Here is a 6,000-nt window from a genome sequence, read left to right as displayed (position 1 = left end):
ACAAATATATTATACTAGAACTGACATGTGATTACATTTTCACGCAGTTTGGGTGCATAGATCCTGATAAACCAGTACCCAGAACAACCACCTCTGGCCATAATAACGACCTTGATATGCCCGGGAAGAGTCAAACAGAGCTTTTATGGCGTGTACAGGTACAGCTACCCATGCAACTTCAACACAATGCCACGGTTCATCAAGAGTAGTGACCGGTGTACTGTGATAAGACAGTTGCTCGGCCACCGTTGACCAGATGTTTTCAATTGGTGAGAGATCTGGAGAATGTGCTGGCAAAGGCAGCAGTCTAATGTTTCCTGTATCTGGGAAGGTCCATACAATACCTGATACATTCGGTCGCACATTATCCTGCTGAAATGTAGGGTTTCACAGGGATCGAATGAAAGTAGAGCCACAGGTCGTAACACATCTGAAATGTAAGATCCACTGTTCAAAGTGCTGTCAATGCTTACAAGAGGTGACCGAGATGTATAACCAATGGCACCCCATACCATCACACCGGGTGATAAGCAAGTATGGTGATGATGACTACAAGCTTCGAATGTGGGTTCATTGCGATGTCGCCAAACACATATGTGACCATCATGATGCTGTAAACAGAACCTGGATTCATCCGAAAAAATGATGTTTTATCATTCGTGCACCCAGGTTCATCATTGAGTAAAACATCCCTGGTGCTCCTGTCTGATGTAGTGGTTTTTTTTTGTGATTTTAGGGCGCACAACTACAATGGTCATTAGCGCCCTGACTAAGTTAGGAATGCACCGAGAGGCACAAGGTTAAAACAGCAACTAAAAGGGACAACACTATAAAAGACGTATTAACAGACAGAGGATTAAAAAACTACAGCATAATCAAACGTCCTTAGACAGGTGTGTCAAGTTGATAAAACGAAGAACGCGAGCAGCAGCTCCTGGGTCATCCGCTAAAATGGCATCCAGAGTACATGGCAGGCCAAGATCAAGACGCAGCGTAGTAAAATCCGGACAGGACGTTAAAATGTGGCGGACCGTCAGCAATTGCCCACATGGACAGAACGGCGCCGGCGCTGCCGTCAGCAGATGGCGATGGCTGAACTGGCAGTGTCCAATTCGTAGCCGGGCCAAAACGACCTCCTCCCGCCTAGAAGGACGTGAGGAGGACGTCCAAGCTACGGGAAGAGGTTTCAAGGCCCGAAGCTTGTTGTCCGTAAGTGCAGCCCAATCTGCATGCCACAGCGATAAAATGCGCCGACAAACGATCTTGCTACAGTCTGATGAAGGGACACAACAAGAGAGCTGAAGAGAGCGTTGGATCCGGTGCACGAAAGCGTGAACCAGATACGGATCACTGAGGCTCTGGATGGCGCTCAGAGAATCGGAGCAGATGACATAAGCAGAATGTCGGTGGCGGCAGACGTAAAGAACAGCCTGATAGAGGGCAAAGAGGTCAGCTGTGAAGACCGAACAATGGCCATGTAGCCGGTATTTGAAACTTTGTGCAGCGACAATAAAAGAACACCCGACCCCGTCATTGGTCTTAGAGCCATCCTTATAAATGAAGGTCATATTAATGAACTTCGAACGAAGTTCGATAAAACGGGAGTGGTATACTGAACCGGGGGTAATCTACTTTGGGAGCGAGCGGAGGTCAAGGTGAACGCGAACCTGAGCCTGGAACCAAGGTGGCATGTGGCTCTCGCCCACGCTAAAGGTTGCAGGGAGCGAAAAATCAAGTTGTTGAAGGAGACAACGAAAGCGAACTCCAGCAGGGCAGAGACATACAACCCATATTGACAGTCAAGAGAGTCGTCAAAAAAGGAACGATACGATGTCAGGCATTGACAGAAGCCGACAGGCGTAACGACAAAGCAGCACACTGCGCCGGTAGGTGAGTGGCAATTCACCGGCTTCAGCATGAAGACTCTCGACGGGACTAGTATAAAACACTCCGATCGCAAGCCGTAAACCCCGATGTTGTATGGAGTTGAGGCGGCGTAAGATGGACGGCCGTGCAGAGCAGTATACAAAGCACCCATAATCCAGCTTGGAGGGGACGATCGACCGATATAGGCGAAGTAGGACAGTTCGATCCGCTCCCCACGACGTGCCACTGAGAACACGGAGGACATTTAGAGAACGGGTACAACGGGCAGCCAAATATGACACATGTGGAGACCAACTAAGTTTCCTGTCAAATGTAAGACCTAAAAATTTTGTTGTCTCCACGAATGGGAGAGCAACGGGGCCGAGTCGTAAGGACGATGGGAGAAACTCTTTGTAGCGCCAGAAGTTAATACAGACCGTTTTCTCGGCAGAAAAACGGAAGCCATTGGCGACACTCCAGGAGTAAAGACGGTCAGAGGACGCTGAAGAGAGCGCTCCAGGAAACATGTACGCTGCGCGCTGCAATAGATGGTAAAATCGTCCCCGAAAAGGGAGCCTGATACATCATCTGGGAGGCAATCCATTATTGGATTGATCGCTATGGCGAAGAGAGCGACGCTCAAAACGGAACCCTGTGGCACCCCATTCTCCTGGCGAAAGGTGTCTGACAGGACAGAACCCACACGTACCCTGAACTGTCGATCCATTAAAAAGGAACGAATAAAGAGAGGGAGGCGACCGCGAAAGCCCCATGTATGCATGGTGTGGAGAATGCCCGCCCTCCAACAGGTGTCGTAAGCCTTCTCCAAATCAAAGAACACAGCCGCGGTCGGGCGCTTCCGCAAGAAGTTATTCATAATAAAGGTCGACAGGGTAACCAGATGGTCAACAACAGAGCGGCGGCTACGAAATCCACATTGTACATTGGTAAGTAGGCGTCGAGATTCGAGCAGCCAAACCAACCGAGAGTTAACCATTCGCTCCATCACCTTACAGACACAGCTGGTAAGCGAGATGGGTCGATAACTGGAAGGCAAGTGCTTGTCCTTCTCCGGCTTAGGAATCGTACAATAGACTCGCGCCAGCATGCGGGAACATGTCCCTCAATCCAGATGCGACTGTAAGTACGAAGAAGGAAACCCTTACCCACAGGAGAAAGGTTCTTCAGCATCTGAATATGAATAGAATCAGGTCCCGGAGCGGAGGACCGTGACCGGGCAAGTGCATTTTCGAGTTCCCGCATGGTGAATGGGGCATTGTAGTTTTCACAATTCGAGGAGTGGAAATTAGGTGGCCAAGCCTCCTCTGCCTGCTTTCGGGGGAGGAAGGCAGAGGGGTAATGAGTGGAGCTCGAAACCTCTGCGAAAAAGCGGACGAAGGCATTGGAGACATCCTCAGGGGCCACAAGGACGTCATTCGCTACCGTCAAGCCAGAAACTGGTGAGTGGACCTTACTGCCAGATAGCCGGCGCAGGCTACCCCATACAACAGAAGAAGGAGTAAAACTGTTGAAGGTGCTTGTGAAAGCAGCCCAGCTGGCTTTCTTGCGTTCTTTAAAAATACGACGACACTGCGCACGTAATAGTTTGTAAGTGATACAATTCGCCACTGTAGGGTGGCGTTTAAAGGTGCGTTAAGCACGTCGACGAACACATAAGGCGTCTCTACATGCTGCGGTCCACCAGGGGACCGGTACGTGGCGTGGAGAAGAAGTAGTGTGAGGGATGGAATATTCAGCAGCAGTGAGAATGACTTCCGTGAGGTGTGCGGCCTGAGTATCGCAGCTTGTGAAGGTTTGATCCTGAAAGGTCGCCCTGGAAGTGAAGAGCCCCAAGTCTGCTTTGGAAATGTTCCAACTAGTTGAGCACGGAGAGGGGGTATGAGGCAGGAGATGTATAACACACAGGAAGTGGTCGCTCGAATATGTATCAGAAAGCGCATACCACTCAAACCGGCTTGCATGTTGGGTAGTACAGACAGAGAGGTCCAAATGGGAATAGGTGTGAGAGGTGTCTGAAAGGAAAGTAGGGGCGCCAGTATTAAGGCTGACTAGATTGAGCTGGTTGAAAACGTCTGCTAACAGGGAGCCCCTTGGACAGGATGCTGGAGAGCCCCAAAGAGGATAGTGAGCATTGAAGTCTCCAGTTAACAAAAATGGTGTAGGGAGCTGAGCAATAATTTGCAGCATGTCTGCCCTGGTAACGGCAGATGACGATAGAGTGTGAACGGTACAGATGGAAAATGTAAAATTGGGGAGAGTAATGCGGACGGCAACTGCCTACAGGCCGGTGTGCAATATGATGGGATCATAGTAGATATCATCCCGGACCAGCAACATAACCCCTCCATGAGCCGGAATACCTGCCACAGGGGGTAAGTCAAAACGCTCAGAGGTGTAGTGTGCCAAGGCAATTTGATCGCATGGGCGTAGCTTCATTTCCTGGAGGGCTACGACGAGCGGACGGTGCAAGCGGAGCAGCAATTTCAAGTCCTCTCGGTTGGAACGAATGCTGCGAATATTCCAGTGAATAAGTACCATCGTGAGAAGAAGAAGGTGCAAGAAGGGGTCATCGAGAAGGCCGCTGAGGGCCCGGCTTCGAGCGAGCACTGCCGCCGCTAGCAGGAGGCGGACAGTCATCGTCCATTTGTTCTATAGGTTCATCGGCCATCTTGTGAAGATAGCCAGAAGGGGGAGCTTCCTCCGCTGGTGAACGGCCAGATGTTCGGCTACCAGCGGTGCGGCCAGGCGAAACGGATTACGGCATGGGGCGGCACCCGCTGGGGGGCGCAGGAGGAGAAATGCGCCGTGGCGGGGAAGGAGAACTGTGCTTCCTATGAGCCTTCTTGGAAGGCCGTTTTGTGGAAGGATTGGTCGATGGCTGAGGGTTCGAGGTACGTAGAAGGTCTGCACGAGACGGTTCTTTCTTGAAGGCCCGTGCTTCTGACTTCTGGGTCTTCATCCTGGCAGAAGCTGATAAAAGTGCTTGTGTCGGAGGGGCGACGGGAGGAAGAGGAGACGTCGACCGGGCGATCTTAGCACTGGTCGAACGGACGACCGTAGTGCTGAAGGTCAGATCGCATGTCTGCATCGCCACCTCCCTGGTAGTCCGAGGAGAGGCGAGGACAGTACTGTACTTCCCCGCTGGGAGCAACGTGGGCTTCCTGCTAGCAAATAGCTTGTGAGCAGCCGAGGTGGAGACTTTCTCTTTGACCCGAATTTCTTGGATACAGCGTTCTTCCTTGTAGATGGGACAGTCGCGGGAGGACGCTGCATGGTCACCGCGACAGTTCACACAACGAGGAGACGGAGGTGGACAGTCACCCTCATGGGCAGCCCTGCCACAAGTCACACATGTAGCCGCATTGGAACAAGAATGGCGAGTGTGATTGAAACGCTGACACTGGTAGCAGCGCGTAGGTGTCGGGACATAGGGGCGAACAGAGATAACCTCATAGTCCGCCTTGATGCGTGACGGCAGCTGAACACTGTCAAAGGTCAAGAAAAGTGTCCGGGTCAGTACAAGGTCATTGTTGACCTTTTTCATGACCCTATGGACAGCCGTCACGCCCTGCTCAGCGAGGAAAGACTGAATCTCCTCGTCAGTCAATCCGTCGGGTGATCTACTATAGACCACTCCACGAGACGAATTCAAAGTGCGGTGAGCCTCCACCCAGACAGGGAACGTGTACAGGAGTGTGGCCCAAAGCAGTTTTTGTGCCTGAAAGGCACTCTTAGTTTCTAGTAACAAGGTACAACTACGCAACCTGGTACAAGACTTGACAGATCCGGCTATGGCATCTACGCCCTTCTGGATAACGAAAGGGTTGACAGAGGAAAAATCGTTTCCGTCCTCAGATCGAGAAACTACGAGGAACTGTGGGGCAGGTGGTAGTACTTTTGTCACTGGTGGCTGGTCAAGTTTCCGTTTGTGGGCAGAAGTCGAGAGAGAAGAAGAAGAGAAATCCATTGCGGAGGAATCCCCCATGATTGCCAGTGTCTCCGATGGCGCGCTCCTTCCTTGTGGGGACCCTCTCAGAGGGCACTCTCGCCTTAGGTGATTGTTCACACCTCAGGTCACACCTCCCAAAAAACGGACGGAGGGACCAATCGGCA

Source organism: Schistocerca gregaria, chromosome 6 (genome assembly GCF_023897955.1).
Source record: "Schistocerca gregaria isolate iqSchGreg1 chromosome 6, iqSchGreg1.2, whole genome shotgun sequence".
Taxonomy (NCBI): Eukaryota; Metazoa; Arthropoda; class Insecta; order Orthoptera; family Acrididae; genus Schistocerca; species Schistocerca gregaria.
The sequence above is the reverse complement of the archived record's forward strand: the minus strand, read 5'-3'. Positions refer to the sequence as shown.